Source organism: Callionymus lyra, chromosome 8, assembly GCF_982586985.1.
Source record: "Callionymus lyra chromosome 8, fCalLyr1.hap1.1, whole genome shotgun sequence".
NCBI lineage: Eukaryota > Metazoa > Chordata > Actinopteri > Syngnathiformes > Callionymidae > Callionymus > Callionymus lyra.
The window spans coordinates 15371790-15394171 of NC_141825.1; the positions used below are offsets into that span (position 1 = coordinate 15371790).

The window sequence follows — 22382 nt, forward strand, 5'->3', positions numbered from 1 at the left end:
AAACAGCTGCTTGAAACATCGTTAAATAGAAGTAGAAGAAGAAGCTGTCATGTGATCTCCGGTTAGTGTGTAGCAGCAGTGTTTGATTTGAGACATACTATCTGTGGAGAATTTGCGTACTAGTTAGTACGTACACTAAACTGATGCATACTAACTTCTAGCATACTAAGAGTAGTATGCGATTTTAGACACAGCACTAGTGTTCCCGACGGGAGACCACATTTCCCATGAGCACTCGCTAAACGTCGCAAAAGTTGTCATGTCAACAAATTTTCTGTTTCCAGACTTGCATTGTCTGAATGAAGAATGGATATCGATGAGAAAAAGATTCAGATTGTAGATGATGAAATATGAAATGCATTATGACGGCTTTGTAAATAACATAGCTTTAACTTTGTTTTTGTATCGTAATCCCCCCCACCACCACCACCACCACCACAACCAGCGCGATATGTAGCATGTTCACACCATCAAGAACTTTTATAGCGAAAATAAAAATCACACAAAACACCTCAATATGAGCCATTCAACTCCTTTTAAGTTGATGTACCATCACAAGTTTTATAAAAAATATTTTTGCACAAAAATAATAAGGTACCCAAACTACCTAGAGCTGCTTTCATATTCTTCAATTCCAATTATTAAACCACATATATTAAGCTAGAAATACCCGTTCATCATTCATTTTTAATATAACATAGTAATAGTGATAAACACTGAAACAATACATACCTCTGCCAAGGAGTTCATTTTACAGAATTTAATGAAAAGACACAAAAACACAATGAAACGTGAGGGAAGCATTCTTAGATGTTCCAATGCTCAAGTGAACCCATATAGACTGTTTAAAAAAAACATGGGATGAACGACCAATAAAAAAATAATTTTGTTGTAACAATATTATGATTGTTGATATACTATAGCGATTCAATTGTATGCTGGTTTTCTGTGTTCTTTAAAGACAGGTATGTAAACAGGTAGCCTTACAAGAATTTTAGAAAGCCTTTCTTTATAGCTATTATGCTAAAACAGGCAAATTGATTAACACAATAATAATAATTATTATATGTGTTACCACAGTGTCTTAAGTTTAATTTAAAAAAAATGCCCAGGATATGTTTAAATCACATATAACACCAGCTTAAACATTATTCCGCCTTTAAAGAAATATGTTTGTCATTTTATCTTATGTTCAATGAAGTGGTTGGAACGGTTAAAATAAGTTAAATTAGTTAAGAAACAAAGGACAGAAGACAGAAGGTGTTGGAAGCTCCACTGTTGTGAGGCAAACGATCGTGAGACAGGTCATTGAGTGTCCTGTGAAGTGTGTGTGTGGTGGCAATCTGTCGGCCATGCCTCTGTAACCAGGATAATTGAGGACGAACCCCCTGTTACGATCCTAAAAACAGTATCACCAAAACATACCTTTTCCTCACGTGTTCACAGAGTCACATTTGTTCACTTGCATTTTTTTTTTTTTTTTTTTAGAGCGCCTTTGATTCCACATTTCTATTTACCTTTTTTTCTGTTACCAGGCAACACACATATCTTTCCGAGGCAGAGAGTAAAACCATAGAGATGACTGATATTGCAGCGGGAAGAGAAAGAAGGAGGATCTTAAGTAGATCTGTGAAGGCCAAACAAGTTCATGATTACTCAACATATTAAAAAAGTTGTCCAGAATTTTGCAATAAAAGCAATGTTGTGTAATATGAGGTTCATTATGTCTTTGTTTTTGTTTTTTTTATCTTTAGATCTTATAAAATGGTTTGGGCTTTTTGGTTCAGCATAAGAAATACGGGATCTACGTTCGGCATCGCCATGGCAACAAAACAACAATGACCTGGTGTTCAAATATTTTAGAGAGATTTCATGAATTTTTAGATTTCAAAATCAAAGAGGTACTGGTGGCACTCTTTCGCAGGTCATCGTGGCGTTATTCCAAGAAGACGTTGTTCGATCATATCGCAGCTAACATGCCACGAGTTTAATGCGTTTGACTTCAACGGTTCATTCCAAGGTGGTATCGGGATTTTCCAAAAATGTCCTTTAATCCACCTTGTCTGCAATCCTGGTAATGAGAAACATGTTTTATAACCACAGGGGTCGACATGGAACGACTTCCTGATTTATGGAACGACAATTATCCCAAATATTCCGCGTCAGAATGTCTTGACTTTCAACTGTGTGTCCATTGTGTCGTCGCCTCTTTATCTCGGTCGAGATGACAAAAGAAAGTTACAAACATCCTTCAATAAAACTTTTGTGAATTGTCTTTTTTTTGTGGAATACCATCTGGATCCCAGACTTTTTCTGAAGGATTTGTCACTGACGAGTGTTTTTAAGTGTACTTCAAAGTCATTTAAAAATATACATTTTTAACGATTAAAAAAGTAAAACGTATCAGTATCTGTATCGCTAATCCAGTATTTATTTGGTATCACATTGATACCATAGTTTAAAGTATCATCCAATCCTACAGATAAAACACACTATGGGGAAAAATCCATTATATTGTAAAAATCTTAAGAACATTTTTATTCGTGCAGGTTTTTCCTTGATTTTCTGAGACTCCTGTGTTGTTCTCTGTGTTATCTTGACCTTTAAAGTATATATTTTATTGAGTATTAAGTGTTTAAGTGCTTTTTGTGACCCTGGTCTGGAAAAGTGCTCTATAAATATAATTGACTTACTTACTTGCTTACTTACCTTCCGCTAACAATCAGTGGTAAATAAGCACGACTATGGAGAACGAAGCATTTTAACTTAGCCCTCTTTGTTTGTCAGGGCATCCTGGTTGTGACGAGTCAGCCCTTCACCCAACATGTCATCACTCTTGAGCAAAGCCCCAGGATACTTTTCTATCCAGGACAAAAGGAAGCATTGCAGTAGTTTCCTGTTGAGAAAACCAGCAGTATCTTGATTTACTAGTAATGAATAGTTGTTAGTTTGTTCAAATAAAAATGTAACAGATTATCAAACTTTTTTTTGTTTTGTTTGGAATTTAGCAACAGTTTGTTTTGTCTAGCAGGGAATCGTACCGTCCTAGTTGAGGACCTCTGGCGTCATCGTTTTTGTGCGATGACCTATCAGATGAATTCCAGTTACATAACTCGGACTTCCTCCTTTTTCTCGGCCTCTCCGCAAACACCCCGAAAAAACCCGCCGAAAAAAAAGAAACAGAAGCTGGTGGCAGCGACCGGTCCTGTTGTCCGACGCACACTGGGGCACACGTCTAAACACACTCACCCCTGTGTGTGTGTGACGCTCCATCCATCACGAGGGCGAAGACGGGGACGGAGGACCCTGGGAAATGAAGCATGGCTAATTCCATTAGTCTGGGGACACAAACAATCTGCGGACAATCAAAGTCGGAAGAATAATCCCAGCAGATTCCACTTCCTGCCGCGTGAGCTCCGCTGACACCGACTTTCATAATCCTCCAATGAGAAGTGTATGTTTAATTCAATCACATCTTTCTTTGCTTATTTTGTTGTCATTCTTTTCTGGAAGTTTTTTTTTTTTTTTGTCGTTGGCGGGTTTGTGTCTGTGGGGAAAGCCTGGGCACAAAGCCCTCTCACTGAGGGACCCTTATTGGACAAAGCTGGCTTTCTGGGCTTTCTGCATATATGCATGCCATTTAGACAATGAGCCCCTTATTAGAGGAGCCAGCATCTCCGGACTGGAACGGCAGGGATGAGGGATGAAGCTGTGACTGACACTCTTGTGTGTGTGTGTGTGTGTGTGTGTGTGTGTGTGTGCACTTCCCACTTCAAGTCTGCGCTTTTATGTGAGTCAGAGGTGCGAAGTAGATGCTCTTACCCTTAATTCATCAATCTCCGGGCCATGGGACGCTTGTCATCGTCTCTCGCCGGCCGTACTTTTTTCTTTTTTTTTCTCCGCCGGCATCTTCATAAGAAAACACGAGGTATTCAGCCTCCTGTCATGTCTGCGTATAAAACAACACGATGCCTACAGCTGCAATCACAAAACTGCTCGGAGCAAAACTCTCAGACAGTGTATCTCTATGCGCTCGACTAACTTCACAATGCTGTAATCAGGCCTCCACTGGACCAGAGTGTGTGTGTGTGTGTGTGTGTGTGTTGTCGTGCACGTGTTTGTGCTGCGTAGAGTGAGGGCGCTCGGTGACTCAATCATGCATGAAGAGGATTTTCTGTTCAATAGGAGCTGCACTTGCATACTTGCATCCTAATGACTTTATGTGTATAATTACTTCCTAGAAAGCCACGAATGTGTGCGTGTGTACACGCGCCCGCACTTCCTCGAATATATACACACAACAATACACTTGACGAAGTGTATCGATAGTACTACTAAGGCTGTTCTACAAAATGATGCTTTTTTTTTTTCTTTCAAAATCATCTTTTATAAAGAATCTTTATTTAGATAATGTACTATAACCCTATAAATACTGTGTTTTTTTCATCTTGATAAAGCTGAAAACTTCTTCACCCGTTATTGAAGAACAAATTGATTGATTTGGTTTAGTTTAATATTCACACATCATAAAATTGTATTGTATCGAATTAATGTGAAATATTGTGATTTCGTTACTTTCTTGGTAGATTTACAGAATTTAGGCTTTAGTTTTGACTTTAAAATGTCTTAACTCTACATTATGATTATAAAACTTTTAGTTTCTTTATTTATTATGCCTCACAGGATGCTACTTGAGACCTTGGCTCCTGCACGAATCTATGTTAGTATATCAGTGCCATCAGAATAATGAATGGTTGAATTAAACATTTCAAATGTGGACATAATAATTCATTTTATTTAAATGTTTTTTAATTATTTTTAATCACTGAATAGTTTCTGTATTGAAATATTTAATTGGTTTTTATTATTAAAAGAATGTTAGTATAGTGCCAGCAATTTTTTTTACTTAAATTTTTACATTTTATTATTTATTTTTTGGATTTAAAAGATCAAACTTTATCTGTTAAATCTGTAAAAAAAATAAATTAAAAAAAATAGAAAATATTAAAATAAAATTTAATTAAATTGTCTTCCTTTTTAGCCGTTCAAAATGCTAATTATTGAACTCAATAATTCGATAAAAAAGTAAATCTACCTTTTTAAAGGGATATTATTTATTGCTATTTTTATGCTTTGAAAACAATGATCTGTTGTCTGTGATGTCACTTATATAAACACAGTGTTTCATGTATTACTGTATTTTCCATTGAAGTGAAAAATCTATGAGGGACTTTCTGCACAAATAAATTGACTTTTTTGATGGTAAGAAATAATCAAAAGTGTAGATTTAGGACATTAAAAAATGCCAATCAACATTTTCTGCCAATCAGCAGACGCAGAAGGCACCAAAATTGTGTAATAATCCGTAGAATTGAGAGAAAATACAAACAGATAAAAGCAAAATATTCCTGAATATCAAACCTTTGATGAAAAACTAAGATCATGTTTTGTTTTACAATAATTGCTTTTTGGCATTTAAATGGTCACAAGTGTAATTCAGGTTGAAGATTATTGTGTTCGGCAATTTAATCTGAATTTTAAAAGGTCTTCAAAGTTTTCTTTCTGCTGCTGGTCAAAAACTCATCAGCGTTCAGTCCAAGATAAGACGCTGCATACAGATGGAATCACTGAATAATGAATAGACCTTCACGTGTTTTTATCGACAAAGGTATTTAACAACATGTTTAGAGCCACAATCATTCTTAATTTGACTGTTTTCTTTCTTCAAATAGATCTCCTGGGTGGGGTTATGCCATATATCAGTGCTTTTCTAGTTTGTTATTACATGTATTCATTGCATTTTTTGTTTGTATCATTTAATTATATTTGTATGTAACTTATTTCCTCTTTTATCACCTTGTTAATCACATTTGTTTGAATCATTTGTTTTTCAGCCACATACCACTCAAGCAAATATTTAAATGTCTTCTTTTATACCTGTGTTTCTTTCCGTACATAACATAAAATTTGAGTAATAATGTATTTATCTTTTATATCATTGAGATGTATTCATGTATTTGTTTTAATGTCATGCTCTAAAATGTCTTACAAAAGTAATTTATTTGGGTTTCAAAACGTGTTTTTTTCCCAGCTTCACATTCCCTCCACAACCAACGCCATGCCTCTCAAATATGCCAAGGATAGACAGAGCACGGACAGAATGTTTATTACTGCTTGAATAGTTTTTTTCTTTGACCTCATACTCCTGTTTAATAATGTGCTGAAACATTAATGCAGCTCGCAGGATGTAAAAAAAAAAGAAAAAGCTCTGCATTCCTCCTATATTTGCAGTCAGTTTGCAGGCACAGATGGAAGGAGATGATGTCTGAGCATCATGTCAACCTCAAACACATGTATCTCGTCGACACCAGGACGGATCTGTGGCTCTCCCTCCATCAGAGAGATGCTCAAGTTGTCATCTTGAGGGGTAAACATGGACTAAAAGGGAAGAGGGGTGAATGGCTAAGTTTTCTTTTTATCCAATAAAAATGTCTCCTTGCCAGATCGATTGTTGTTGCTAGGAGACTGAAGCATCCCTTGGCAAAGGGGGGGCTCCAGCTCTCTGTTGTTTCTCTCTCTCTTTCTCTCTCTCTCTCTCTCTCCGAACCACATCTCTCTCTCTCTCTCTCAAACTAACACACTCTAATACACACCAACACACACCCGGACTGTGGCGCCCATCCTCTCCCTCTCAGTGCGACTCCTCGGAGGGATCAGGAGTAAGTCAAACTTCCTGCAGATCTGTGCGCGACATTTGAAGGATTGAAGACGTGAAGGTAGGTCACACTTCCACATGTTTGCTTCTTCTTCTTCTTCTTAGATGACGGTCCGGGACTGTCAGTGGGTCCCAGAGTTGGGGGGGGGAGAGATTTTTTTTAATTTATTTTTTTTCTGAACTTTTTTTGCGCAGCGTTTTTAACGTCACTTTTTTTTAATGTCGATTTATGACTTGGATTTGATGTGATACCATCTCAGAGCGTCCGCTGCTCGCTGGTTTATGATCAAATAAAACGCCCTTTTGGCGGATCACCGCAGGAGATGCTTGATGGAGAAAAAGATGAAAGAGTCTGCAGAGAGTCGAGCTGCAGAACTTCTCGGGGTTCGGATCATAACAAGGATTGTCCCGGAGCTTTTGGATCTGTGTGTTCTCTGTCTGCAGGAAAAAGAAGAAAAAAACACACACAGGTGTCTTTTGGGAAATTAGATCTGTGGAAAATCCTCGACGACTTTGCGTCGTTTGAATTTCACATTTGAGGCATTTAAATCCGCTTTTAACCTGTAGATTATTTTCTAACAAAATAAGAGTTTAAATTGAATTAGGATTTATATCAATTTAAGTGTGAAGTTCGTCCGTCTATCCTTGGCTTTTGTAGGTTTCCTCCTGGTGCTTAATTATTGGCTTCATTTGTAAAGGTGTGAGTAGTTGTCTGTAGACGTCCTTCCCAGGGTGTCCCAAGCCCTCACCCCAGTTAGCTGGGATAGACTCCAGCTCAACATTCCCATGCAGCAATAATTGAATTGAAAGGTATTAAAGCAGCTTCACTTTATGATCATTTTAAACTTTAAATTAACTGCAACTGCATGACTTTCAGTTTATATTTTCTGTCTGTCCTAGATATTTTGGGTGGGAAGCAGGGGACACTCCAAGAACATCACACCGATAGATCATACATATAGAGTCACAAACCGTCCTCTGTGGGAGGAAAAAAACGTGAGTGTCTGGAGTACATGTGCAAAAGTGTTGCAAAAATATGAATGAATTCAGCTTATAAAAAACATTGTACAGCAGGTCAGGTAATTTGAAGACATTTTCCGATTCGAAAAGTGGAGTCATATACATCATAATATTATGACCACGTCTCTAATATTGGATAAAGAGTTTGACATCAGATATGGCACTAAACCGCAGGCAAATATTATAATAATTAATAATACTGATGAATTAATATGGGAATAAAGGCTGATACGTGTTAGTCAGGTGATGTTTAAACCTTCATCATATTGTCCTACACAAAAAGTAGAAAGCAAAGGGTGCGAGTCATCATCTAAGGCAGCTGCCCTGCCGCTATTAATCCTCTTACAAGAAAACTTGGTGTTAACAGCAGCATTACAAGCGTGAAAAGATTACGCACAAAAAAAAGTGATGTATGATGTGAACTTTTTTTTTATCGCAGGCTTGATGTTCAAGGGATATTATTTGTCTTTATTGCGTCATCGGAGATTATTCGCAGCAATTATCAAACTTTGATGAATTTACACAATCTTTTTTAACGACCTTATGACTCTCGGGAATGCTTTTCGCTAAATGAAATTGCAAGACTGTCGTTTTTTTTTCTATCAAGATTGTGTGTCCTTTTCAATACTGAGTTCCGCTTCAAAGCAAAACGAAGCGAGAATTGCAACATGGCCAGCAGTAGACCTCTGGTCATCAATCATGACACCCAGGTTGAGAAAGACGCTGACGGTGTTTACCATAGAGCACATGAGGGTGAACAGACAGATAAACTAGATACAATGAAAGCCAAGATTGCAGTCATCCGTCCTTCATTGACACGTTACAATCAGATGGAGTCATCACTTTTAACGGTGGGGTTGTTAAGGTTGCACGGCTGTCATCACTTTAAGGGGGTTTATTCTTATCATCTCATCCTGAGACAGACAAGAGTTCCATCATTTGTTCACAAAGGCTCTGAACGAGGGGTCACGGGTCAACGAGTGAATTGGGTTCCTCATCTTTTTTCTGCTCTACGTATGTCAGACAAGTAGCTCCAGTCTGAGTCTTTGATGGATGACCGAAAAAAAGAAGGAAAAATCAACTACTTATCTTTAACATTTGAGGTGAAATAAATGTCCCTGAGGTGGTGAGCGAGTCAAACCCGATCAGAGATGAGGAAAACATTTTTCAGTCCATTGTTTTTTCACATTTCTGTGTACGCCATTGTTTATCAGAAAATAGATCTGAACATGTCTGCCTTCCAACATCACAAAAATCATCCTTTTAGCAAGAACGTGTTCTCTTTTCCATCTTTCATCAAACAACCTTCTTTTGCATGACATTGCTTTTGTTCTTTCTGAACATTGATACCATATTCGATACCTTGCTGAACAGAAAAACAGGATCATGGGTCTAGATTGTTGATCAGGCTGGCTGAATCTCGCCCCTAGACCTTGAGTGTGACACAAAAAGACCTTGAATACCAGTGATGAAAAACATAGAAATGCACCAGTTTTTTTCTTTAGAAGTCCGTACTCTATCCCACCTTAAAACAGAACAGTGTTTTTATTTCTGGTTCTGGTTTAGTCCATTTCCCATATCTCTCTTCTCAAGGTTTCAAAAAGTACACCCAGTACTTTCCTGTGTCAATTGTGATAATCATTGTGAGTCCATGAATGGGTTTTAACCTTGGGTTTCAATTTTTTTTGAGGATGGGGGGGTTTATTCCTACCTGAGCACGTGGTCACTTGTTTGTAATGGCCTTGTATCTTCCATCCGGCTCTTTCTGGACCACAGAAACCCATCATTAAAAATGTGAAAGCGGTGGAGTGCTTCAGTTAACCCTCTTCAATGAGACCAAAACAAAAAAACACCTTTGGGTTGTTTGGTTCTGTTCGTTCACCGTCCGTCGTATGAAAGGTGATCAGTACAAAGCACCGTTCTGATGGTTTAAACAGCTTTGAATGCATCATCACTGGATCCAACAGATATAAAAACGCTGCTTTTGTTGCTTATGTAGCGAGTTAAAAATGTTGATACGACAATTGCGGTTACAACTAATCACACCCCCCCTTCTTTTAACAAGTGCTTCAGCCAGATAACACATTTTAAGATTTTTAAGAACCATTTACCAAACCCAGAATCCTGTTTTCAACTGCGTGACAATCTAAAAAAGGACAATAGCCCACTGTGGAGATAGACAAGGCGGCTGGTTTCAGCTTCTGTTTTAACGGCACAGCAGGCAGCAAATTCTTCTGCTCTATAGCAGACATTGAATGGAGAGAAGAAAGACACTCTACAAACTGAAACAATCCCTCAAAAACTACAGTTTAATGTCCATTTCAGATCAACTGTGGGGGGGGGGGGGCAATATTATGGAATCAATAAAATGAAAACTAAATTATATGTTGCAGTAGTTAAGAAGCCAATATCTTTTTTTAATGACATTTTTCAGGCACCAATAAGGAATCCGGCCGTAATGCAGCTGGATGCCCAAAAATGTACCTTTATTACGTACTTTTTAAGGTGATGCCAAACCTCACAAAAAAACTGCTTTTGAGTTTAATTTGGAGCGACCCTTGACCCCATTTGAAGTTTAAATGCTCTCCATGACAGGAAATTGTGTTACCAAACTCTTTTTGTGTGTTTTGAGAGGTCTTTAAATTCCCTCTCGGCTCTAGCTACAGGATGTCCTTGCTGACCCCCCTTCCCCCCTAGCCCCCCTAGTGTCAGAACAGTGTAGCTGCAATGTCATAGCTCCTTTGTTGCACCAACCCTAGATACAGCATGTGCACAATAGAAAGACTTGCTGTGTCTCTGGTTGTATCTTCATGCTCAGTTAAAAAATAAATCATGATAATGGGAAAATGTTGCGCATTTTTAAAGTTAATATTGTGCGCCTTATATTCAGAGTCATCAGAAAACTTTTTGAAAACCAGTTTTTGAGGGTTTTTGCAGGGTAAACTGACAAACACATGGTGAACATCAACTCCATAAACTCAGCACAGAAAGGCCACAGGTTGCCTCGGGCATGAAGGGAGCCGACACTGTGCGCCCTGTGTTAAATACACCTGAGCCAATATGTGTGACTACATGTTCCAGTTGTGTCATTTAACATTGTAAAATTAGAAATCCACCAGCAGCGTAGCTATAGGTAACCTCGCCCTCCCACTCTGGTCATTTTGAATTAGAGGATTGACACTTGACCGGCTGTTGCTGTTGTCGTCCCTACACACTCTGGTCATGTATGTATGTGAAGTATATTTATTTTTAAATCGTGCACAGGGAGATTCAAAAGTAGCACAAGAGCTCCAAGTGTGCTTGTTTAATTCCTTTGTCTTCGTTCGAATTTGCATGAATTTGAATTGTTTGGAGAGTTATGCCTCTTATTGTCCATTCATTCAGTTGGTGCTTTACAAATCTGCCTCTTTAATTATTAATCTGAACATGTTTCTTTAGGATTTTTTCTTTTAGTAACACCAATCTTCAACTATTGTAGTGCATTTGGGGACGTTTAAGTGCTGGCAGATCTCTAATAAACCTTGACTTTGTTCATGTATAAGTTGATTCTCTTGTATTCTGGGTTTCGTTAAGTTTTGTCGGTGATTGTAAACTTGGTTTCTTGACCGAGCAGCAGTCGTTAAAATCCATACAAGTAAATGACAAACCCTGCAAAACCGTTCTAGATCCAGATGTAACTTAAAAACACCAATATCTTCTGAGTTTACCGATTCCTTACCACTCTTGATAACTAAATCAAAATAGATTTTCAACCTTTTAAGATTTGCGAAAACCTCAACTTTCATTTAAACTATATACCTTTTTTATTCTTCAAATGGTCAATTTTCATAAGCTGATTAACTTTCAACTTCTTCATGCCAACGTGAAACATGGTCAAATAGTGGTTCGATAATGCAAGTTAAGTTCCTATTCAAGATGATGGATGGATACATTTCTGTTTTTATATTATACTGGTGCAAATATTGTGCTTTTGAAATGGATCTATTGCTTGAATGATGAATGCAAAAACTTAAAAGAATAAAAAATAAAATCATTATAAGAGAGTACCTAAGTTGCAAATGAAACCCTTTGAAATTTGACTGAAAAATCCATAACTCGGGAGGAAGTAGATAATGGTCAAATCCAAAACATCAATTTTGGTTTATAAGTTTGTTCTAAAATTATTATGTTTTCAAGTAGAATCTTACCAAATATTTTTGAGATTTCGATCTAGTCAAATTCAGTATTTTGTACAGTTTTTTTTAAGGTAGTTTTTATACTTGGATTAGTGATCGTGGATATAAAGGCTGTAGTTTCATCTCAATCTTGAAATTGACCTTGTTTTTTTTTTGTGTGTTGCCGCTGGTTTGCTGGAAATTGCTAAATAAAATATTTTGACTTCCACAAATTCCCGCCACTGCTCCCTGTCAGGAAAGATGACATTTAGTGTTGTTTTTTTTTCCTTCGTTGACTATTTTAAGATTTACAACCACACTGCTTAAGTTAGGTGTGATGTAACACCGTGAAACGCTGCTATCAGAGTAATAAGAGAGAGAAGCTTGACTGTCAACAGGTATGAAGTTACAGTCTTGAGTCTATTCTCTGGCTCATTTTTGAAGAAAGTCAAAATTGCGATAAATTATATACAAATGTATTCATTCATATTTTCACTCTTGTTTCATCACTGCACGTCTGAAGTTAACACATCACTTCCCATCATCAGAAAAAAAAACACTTCCTCATAAACAGGTCTTCCAAAGGGTGACATACGCCCCTCTCTCCATGAACAGACATCCACACACATCCCAGCACTCAGGGGATGAGACAAGGAAAGGGCAGTGGGATGTACAGCTGTGATGGTGAGTCTCACAGAGAGATCAGCCTCTTTAATAAAGGATGAGCTGGAGAAGACGTGCTTACTACAGTCATACGTGCGTCCGGTTGAAATTAAAAGACTTGTTATATCTGATGACGCTCAGAGATCCATCATTGACATTATTGTTGCGTCATCACGATGTTAAACTGGGTCTTTTTTTTAGTTTTTTGTGTTTGTGGACGAGCAATCAGTAGAACAAAACGAGTAAACACAAGCACATTTTATATTCCTGTTTTTTGGAATATGCATGTGGTGGCCCAAAAAAAAATGTTTTCTTCTGTTTGGCATTCAACCCAATGCACAATTAATTTACAAAAAGGATTGCTCATTGGTGAATTAATGTTAAAAGAGTATTTGTGTTGCAAATTCATAGATAGCTAGCATCACGTTGAGAAGCCGGTTGTGTTCAAATACCATAGGCAGGAGTTTTATGAACATTCAATAATCATTTTATATTATTGCCGTAGGAGTCCAATTTACTTTTACATTAAATCGCTATCTTTAAATTTTTTGCTTGTAAATATACTGTGTATCTGCGCAACTCGAAGCCAGAGCCATTTCCACTTTAAAATTCTAATAACAATAACCTATGACCAGCCAATTATTAAGACATCAGCGATGTTAGCGAATAGCTAAACTAGCACTTTACTTTCTATTGTGAGTTACAGCGGAGGTCACAAACCCTTCCCGACTGAGGGATCCTTCATGGTTTAACTCAGCGCTACCAAGACCTGTTTGATGAACATTCTAAAAAAGACTACACAGACCACATTTTATTAGTAATAATAACAATAATGAAGAGAGTAATGAGAGTAATAGAAGTAACGGTTATTGGTTTATCGGCCATTGAAAATAAGGGACCACATTTTTTTCATAAATGAAAAGCATTGTTTATGAAACAGAGGTTTATTGTGACCGTTGTTATTTTTACAAGATGCCTCACAGGCACTATCAGTGCTCCTTAGGGGCGCCTAAGGGCGTAGGACCAGTGTGGGTGACAATTGTGTTGCTGGGTTTAAAGTAACGTGTCAAATGTAAAAACCCAACTTTCCTGACTCACTCACATGTTTCAAATGTTGAAATCTTTCTCTTTAAGATGCAGTAAGTCTCTCATCATGACCATGTTTTGAACTTTATCTTTACTTTACTTTATAAAGTTCTCCACTGTCTGAAATCTAGGCAAAAACGAGGTTACAAGAGCGGAGTCCATTATGTCGTAATAATGGTCTAGACTCTTCCTCCAGCCAGCTGTAATGATACCCTGCTTTGTTTATACAACGAGTCCCTTGGAGGTGGAGACTTAAGGGACTGATGACGCGAAGTGACGCACCTTGCTTTTTGACCAATCACGGCAGAGTGGGTATGGTTGTAGTAAACAAGATTTAATCTCCAGAAAAAGTGTTTACAGTGGGCGGGGCTTATGTACATTTTTTAAATGTAAATATTTAAATAAAAATTGAGTTTTATACAAACAGACACATACTGATGAGTACAATAGAGTCCAATATCTATTTAAGACACACTTGAATCAACTTCCCCTTACAGTACCTTGGGACGTGCGAGAGTTTAAGTAATGTAAAGTAAATTAAAGAAATGGTATCTTTGTAATATAACAGCTCAGTGTTATGGGGTGGTATTTAATACGGATTTACTGGGATGATTTCTATACAATACATACATTTTATTGTTAAAAGTCTTGGTATATCATCCAGGGCAAAAATATTATAGGCCAATAAAGCTAAACGTAGCAAAAAAAAAACTGGACTTGGTCCACTTGTAGCTATGAAGGAAAATAATGTATTTTTTACACAATTGTGTTGCTAATGTCGAAGCGGTGTCATGTGGAAGAGTCTAAGGACCAGTCAGGCTGCAACAGTTTGGCTGAGTTTCCAGAAACAGTTGAACTTGTTCCACCTTCTTGATTAGAAGAGAAAAACAAACTCCTAATATTGTGAAACTCCATCTCTCGGGTTGGTAGTCGGTGAGAGATTTTCCCTCTCAGGTTCTTTACTGTTTAAAGGACCATATAAAGTTGAAGACGCCACAGAAGTAGAAATAATCTTATCAGGGACAAACAGTGGTCTATGGCCTCCATTACTTCTCGTCCTCCCGGTGCAACAGCTCTACACAGTTGTGTTGACTGCAGACCGGCGGGGTGTGAACATGAATTAAGTGGATGCTGCGACGCCAAGACAAAGTTGACTGATGCTCCTTGATGACTCCCAGGGTCATTACATGACAGTTAAGTTGATAGATACCATCCACAGAGGGGTAATTCTGCTTCTGACAGGCCCCGCTGCCCTGTACAGTGATGAAATATGAAGCTGATGAATTGCTTCACATATTTTCCAAACCAGGTCTGTTTTTAGACTCAACTGTCATTTTTAATCGCTCCTGTCGGGCAAGTTTTGAACAAGTGAAAGTCGAGGAAGGCGCCACTAAGTCCATGACGACTGAGGTCATCGGAGTGGATGACACCGGGGTATTGGCAATAGACCTGTTCACACTTCCATAATATTCAATTTATTTGTGCAGACTTGACATTATCCTGCTCTTGAACCTTTTTTTTTTTTTTTTCCAAAAGGCTGATTTGTTTCAGCAAAGAGAAGACGACACTATAAAAGGAGATTATGGCCGAAGAGAAAGACTTTTGTTGATGAAAGCGGCTCCCTTTGGATTGTAAACTATCCAAAATCTTACTGATTAGCAAAAATATTAAGAAGCAAAACGATCTGTGACACAAAAATATGATAATAAGTGACATGATGTTAATAATAATTGACATTATTTGGTATATAATTGGTCGTCCTGCTCTCAGCTACAGTTCTAGAGCATATTTGAACGATGATATTTGTCCTTTTTCAGGGAAAAAAGTCACAAAGTGAGAATTTCAAAGCAGCCCCGGCTCGAGGTACTTCCACTGCAGACTTTACATCGTGCTTATAAGCTAAACGCTTTTTAAGTGGACTTGTCCCGAGTACTTACTGCACATGAGTGCGTCGTTTTAAAATATGAAGCACATCGGGTCATTACCCAGTCGATCTAAATTTCCACTTTAAAACATTAATTGTTTTTATCAATAGCAAGCAGCTGCTGTCCTCGCGGTAACTAAAAAAATAATGCGCTTCTTTTCATTACAGGCGTCTAAGTGGTCCCCAAAAAAATCCATAATTGAAGTTCCTAGCATGATCCGGCCTTTAACCTTTGAACCGCGGCAAGGTAGAAAACGAAGGAATGAATCAATACAGGAACTGTTTAGTATTTGTGTCTTAACAGAACATCAATAGTCATCTGAGATCAGAGGAGCAGCCTAATGATGTCGACCGGTTAATGTTGATTAATGAGGCTCCTGCTCAGGTTAGCTGTCGTCAACTTAAACACAATCCATTAATCCAGTCTTTATAAACTGCCAGCTGATGTAAAGTAGCTAACACGAGGGTGTGTGTGTGTGTCTTCCACTTTCATTCATGTTTTTCGCCTCTACCTGCACCTAAATAATTCATGTTTGCTGCACTTTGACAGACTCAGCTGAAGACACATCGATGCCAAATAAACAAGGCTCTTAAAATGGAATAGACAGATTTCGCACAAGAACTTTGATACATCAACGCCCCTTTAAAATTTGAGACTCGACCTTTTACATGGAAAATACTAATTAGAGACTAGATCAATATTATGCGGTGCATAAGTAGGACAACATAAGAAAGAAAAAGGAAGACTAGGAATGCCAGTAATCCCCAGGCAGATGGCGGTTTATCTCTTGTGTCCTTGATATATTGCAGATTTATGTATTTTTATTATTACTCATAGCAGGAAATTTCACGGGATCACAGGGTTTCATTTATTTTTTCTATAAGATTAACATTTTCTCTCGCAGTGGAACACAAATGAAAATAGACAATAGGTCGTAGAGGTGATGCTCTTACTCCTGCACCTGAAGAAGAGCCATTCGCCATTTCACTCTAGGCTCCATGTGTACTTAAAGGAGAGGTAGGTGTTCCTCAGAGACGTGAGCAAGCTCTTTGATAGAACACACGGAGGAGAGAGAGTATTGTACAGGGGGGATTCAAATGCTTTCATTTGTTTTATTCGGGTGTGAACATTTCAAGCTGTATAGTAAAAACGTTCAAATGACTTCCTTTAAGATTTCATGGCGACATCTTTGAGACAAACATCTTTTGTGTCTAACCAGAGAACAACTCCAGGTTTATACATATGTGTGTACATATGTTTAGGTTGGTTAAATTCCTTCCAAAAAGACGTAATCAATATGGTGGGATAACCCACCAAACTGCCAACCCTTAAATAATTAAGGTATTAAGGGGTTTATTTAATTTTTTAAAAGTCAATTTTGGAAATACTGCAAAACTCGTTTTCACACCAAAAATGATGAATGAATTGAAATATACGGGTCGATGCAGACGAGTCTTTACACGTGACAGGTGTTACGCTACGATCTTATGCGTAGGATGCAACACGTTTAAGGCAGAAGTGTCGCTGCTTCTGTGCACTTCTAGCAGAAGGTTTTCTGCGACATCTGTAGTGTCAAACAAACCAGTTCAAATATACACATAAATATAAATTTCATCCCGGAGTGTATAGCAACATATGCAAGATGAATGAAGACAATAATAAATTAAATGTACAGATCCTCTCGTGGACCCAGAAACACGGAAAAACAAATGTTTTCTGGATATTTTCATAGTTTCAGTTGGATAAAGAAATATAAATCTTCCTCTACGATCATTTGTTTTGACATTCCTCCAATTTTAGACCCTCCGCCTACGGCCAGATGACTACTTGGCTGTGTCGCCAAATTCATTTACCTATGACTCAAATAAGAGTGGCCGTTTTACTACATAAAAAGAAGCCAAAATGGGTGAGAGGATCATGGGAAAACATAAATACCCGTTACAACACTCTTGGGAGAGTTTAAATTTACAAGCAAACCATTTTCTGACTATTTTCAACATTTATTATTGATATTTGATGTCTATTGTTTTCCACATTTCTAGAGAAGAATGATGACACACGAATCCTGCGCTGAATTCGACACTAGAACATTCGTCATCCGAGGAACATAATAGAATGAAGCCGACACTGTAATCTGACAAATTGTCTGGATTACAAAACACACTTTACGTTTATTGAATTATTTGTGAATTATTTTGTTGCAGGATCCAAGAACTGTCAGTTTTGAGGTGCATTACGCACACATACGCCGCCGCACACAGATATATGTGCAGAAAGAGACACGCACAAACACAGAAGGCTGTTTTAGTGTACAGTGGTCCATCGACCCTGCATGGCTGCTCTCAGCAGGATACGTGTCATCCACAGCAGCTCTGCCTGTTAGGGGGAGAATGAGGAGGCTGTGGAGGGTGTAAAGGGATGTGGAAATAAATGGGGAGAGGTGAGAAACCACGGGAGGAGGACACAGATGGGGAAGAAGGGAAATATGCAGTTGAAGAAACCAAGAATGAAGCGGATGAAACACGAGCGGCGGAAGAGTGTGATGGTGTGAATGCATGCTCCTCGCTGGCTCTAGATTTGAACCAGGTCAGAGGTGAAATGTGCTTGTCTGTCAGATGTTATTCCCAGAGAGAAGGGTCAGTAGTCAGCCATCTCATCCATCTGATATTCTCGTCTATTGACAGCCGGCCTGTTTCTTCTTGCGGCTCGGTGAATCACGACCACACTCTCTGTTTTAATAGGCGCCGGTGGTGAGGTTGCAGTGAGACAGATGCTGTCGCTTTTGAACCTTCTCCGACCACTCTTGTTGGGAAATCATGAGGGATGTTGTACTTAAAAAAAACCTCTCTGAAGTGGTAGTGAACTATTTCATATGTTTGCAAAATACTATTGAGCTGGAAAAACAGCAAACATTTGTATTATGATTTAGGTTTACTCTGCACAACTATCATATAGTTTAAACTCAAGGTCTGTGGGCCAGATCATGCCCACTGCATTTTTACATGTGGCCCATTATTTGGTTGATTTACTTTTCCTTTGATGCTATGCGACAGCTGAATATAATATAATACATTTCATTTACTCCTGATTAAATAATCTATATTCTCAACCCAAACAACTACTCGGTCCATTTAAAAAAAAAGGCTTGATAATGCTTTTGTTAAGATATATGAATATTATTATTATTATTATTATTATTATTATTATTATTATTATTATTATTATTATTATTATTATTATTATAGCACTTGGGCTTTAAAATACTCTTAAGTCAAATAAGGAACGTAGTAGTTTAATTTATGTTTTGTCTTTCAGAAACAGTCACAGATTGTTTCCCTTTAATAATAAATTGTAATTTAAGTTCAATAAAATAAAACTAAATACCTCACACAACACATTTAAATTGACAGAAAATGGAATACTATATTAAGTTATAATCCAAGGGTTCTAAACTTCACCATAATAAAGCCCTCCAATCACAATCAGGCCAGGGAACCCCTTTACAAAACACAGCAAATGCTTCAAAATATACTGTATAAAAATGTATATATATCAACTTTTAGAGTGCATTTCCTTGCTTTTATTTACTTTTTCATTATTTGTTTTTTGTTAAGGAAGAATAGATTGTTAACGGATAAGTTTTTAGTACTGTATAGTCCTATTGAATAACATTTCAATGAACCTTCCACAGATAAGAACACAATAACTTGACTATCTAACTACAAGCTACTTGATGCAAACGGCAGGAGTTACACAGAACATGAAATCATCACAGGTGGTGTGTTTTAGGTACAATCGGAAACCGGAGGCAGTTTTCGTGTTGTATGTTCAGGACAAGTACTTCAAATAAATACATCTATATAAAATATTTTTTAAATTGTATATTCTATTCTTCCCTATTCCTAGCAATTTTCTGAGGCTCTCCTAGCGCCCCCTAGCGGCCTTCACTTTGAAATCTACAGTTCAAAATATGTGGATTTACAGTTTATTTGTGGAATAATAAATACATTTTAGAAAATGTTGGTGAAAGTATTGCTTAAGATATATGTGGAAAGTATCCCCAAGAATCCTGACGCCAAGTGTTTGGCTAAGGTAAAGCCCTATATCTTCTAGCAAGTACGCAAAAGTAAAAAAAACAGTACCTTGCTAAGCCCTGAAGCTGTTACGAAACCACTAGTTGTGGACTCTTATACAAATGATATTATATCCGGGATCTAAGATGAGCCAGGAAGATGAAGTTGTGATTTATGATACATGAACCTGCGGAACTACTAAACCTAGTGAGAGACAAATTCCGAGATCAGACCCCCAAGAATCCGAGGTGCGCGCTAGTACGTGTGTGTTTGTGTGTGTGGGCGGATGTCTGACTGTATGTGTGTGTCATATTACTGTTGCTACAGGTATGGCAGCTGCCTGCAGAAAAATCTGAGTTGCTGCATCTAGAGATACTTTCATCCTCCTACCTGCCAGCCAAAGTGAGGAGGCATGCTCTTGCTTTTCTTCTCTTCCTGCATGCCTCTCTTTCTCTTACACAAACACACACACACAGGGTGCAGACCAGGGATGCCAACATTCACCACCAAAGCTCAACTAGGTTTGGGCCAAATTGATTTTTATACCAGGGCTGTCAACCTCCATCTTCCGTCAGATCCCTCTTGAGCAATACTGAGTGTGAGAGACGACAGCGAGCGTTCAAGAGCAGGGTTATTGTCACAGTATTTCAACATCACAGAGCACAACCGAAAGGGGAGAGACTTGTAGGAAATCGATGATCGTGGTGCACTGCTGGATTTGCATAATGTTGTGTTAAAGGTTTGAATCAATGCGGTGGGATTCACTCATGGCACGTTGACCCAGTGTCAGTGCGCAATTTATAGCTCTGAAGAAAAACGTAAGTTGTTGCAATGTTCCGCCGCGCACACCAGAAACCACATTGATCCACACGGGTCGATAAAAGATTGTTGCCGCTCTCGGAGACGAAGCATCCCCGCCAGGTGTAAAGACAAAGACAGACCCAGAGATTTGATGTTTACCGACGGCCACAGTCAATCTGCTATATTTACGTCAAGCCCTCCACGACACTTGTTTTCAGCTTTCTCTCCTTTTAAAAATCAATTTTGGTCCCCATGAGTGAGCCAGATCAATAACAAAGGTTTAGTTGACTGGACAGTCGAAGAGTTTAGAGCGGCGTCTGAGCAGGGTGGTGGAGAATAAATAGTCAGATTCATCCATGATTAAGGTAAATGGTTATCTTTAATTCAACATATGCGCCTTAACCAATGGAGTGTTGGAACTGTTGAGGTGCATTGTGGGAGTTTAAATGTTTAATTTCAGGAAAGGTTTTTACTATATAACGGTCTTTGACTCATCTTTATATATATATATTTGTATAAATATTTTTATCATAGACAATTGGGGTGGTTAATCCATGCACTTCACCTATAATTGATTATTGATAACTCTTTCCATTCGACAACGTTAGCCCAAAATTCACAATTTTACATCATTATTGCTGTATTATTGATTTACAGAACTGCCTGCGTAGTTTAGTTGTATTTAACAAATGATTTGTTTTTATTTGGAACACACGAATAAGCAAGGGCAGCCTGAAGGTGAATATAAGTTTAAACTTGAGTGGAATGTGCAAGTAAACATCATAATGTGCAACAAAACTTTTATTATCCTGCTCGGTTACTCTGGTGGTAGCTGTGGTTGACTTCATATAAACAGTGTTTAATGAAGAGGGGAAAAAAAACACTTAAACTGTTGAAGAATTGTGTTGGCTCGCGGCAGAGAGAAACCAGAGATCAAAGGTAAAGACTTGAAGAGATAAGAGACAATTGTCTGGTCTTATCCAGTCTATTTTTCTAGTTGTAGAACCTCGAAAATGCTGTTTAATTAAGAAATTTGACCTCTAAAGTAACATGAAGGTGGATTTGTTTTATTGAGTGTTTCTCAGATTGTCTATCAAATCTGTAACTCAGAGGGTAGGATGGTGTGAGAGAAAAACTATTTATTTTTAATCCAGATGACGGTCCAGAACAAAACAAAACGTTAGGTTTTTCTTCCTTGTCTCATCGTCCAGAGAGTGTCCAGAATTTTCCAAGTTGTTTAGATTCGAGAGATTGGAGAGACTACAACAAGACTAGTCCAAAGACTGCAAGAATTACAACAAAAAAAAACGAATGTAAGTCAAACAGATCAGGGCACACACATACATCGAGTAGATGCCTGCCGTAGATTCCATAATGTAATTTTCCCGTTAAAGGCCTCTAAAAGTAAAGTGCAGGTGAAAGTCGATGGGAAGGAAGCGCACGATGAGTGACGGCTGGGCTCATGTCGTAAGTTAAGATAAGTCAAATGAGCTGATTCGGGACCTGGTGTTATCAGTTAGTGTCTTTCATGGTAAATTGCACTCTGTGCTCACGTTGTAATTATGCATTAAAGAGGGCGGGCTCTCGATCTGATAGTAAGCACACTCACACACGCACACGCAAACACACACACACACACACACACACACACAGACGGGTTTAAACTTCTGCGTTGGCTGAGAATTGTCGGAACAGGGATCAGATTAGAGAGGCTTTTGCTCATTTGTGCTATGAGGAGGCTCGTGTATCGAGGATCCATCTGAACTCTGTCGCCCTGACGTTACAGAGGGCAAACTCACTCGCAGGGTCAGGTAAGGAGGACTTCAAAGACACTCCATAGAAGTTCCTCCTACATGGTGGGTGATAGCCGTGAAGTGGAAAAACACTTTTAAGTTCCGTTAAAAGCATCCCCAAACTCCAATAAAGGGCCAATTTGCGGTCTTCA

The 22382-nt window shown here is 38.2% G+C and overlaps 1 protein-coding gene across 1 annotated transcript in view; it reads left to right on the top strand.

The window, feature by feature from the left end:
• The first annotated feature begins 6628 nt into the window (after window positions 1-6628).
• Window positions 6629-22382, top strand: part of grm3 (glutamate receptor, metabotropic 3) — a 49517-nt gene continuing 33763 nt past the window's right edge. Inside the window, exon 1 of the mRNA XM_087798222.1 lies at window positions 6629-6776. The gene's annotated coding sequence lies outside the window, so the exon portion shown is untranslated. The remainder of the gene's footprint in view (window positions 6777-22382) is intronic.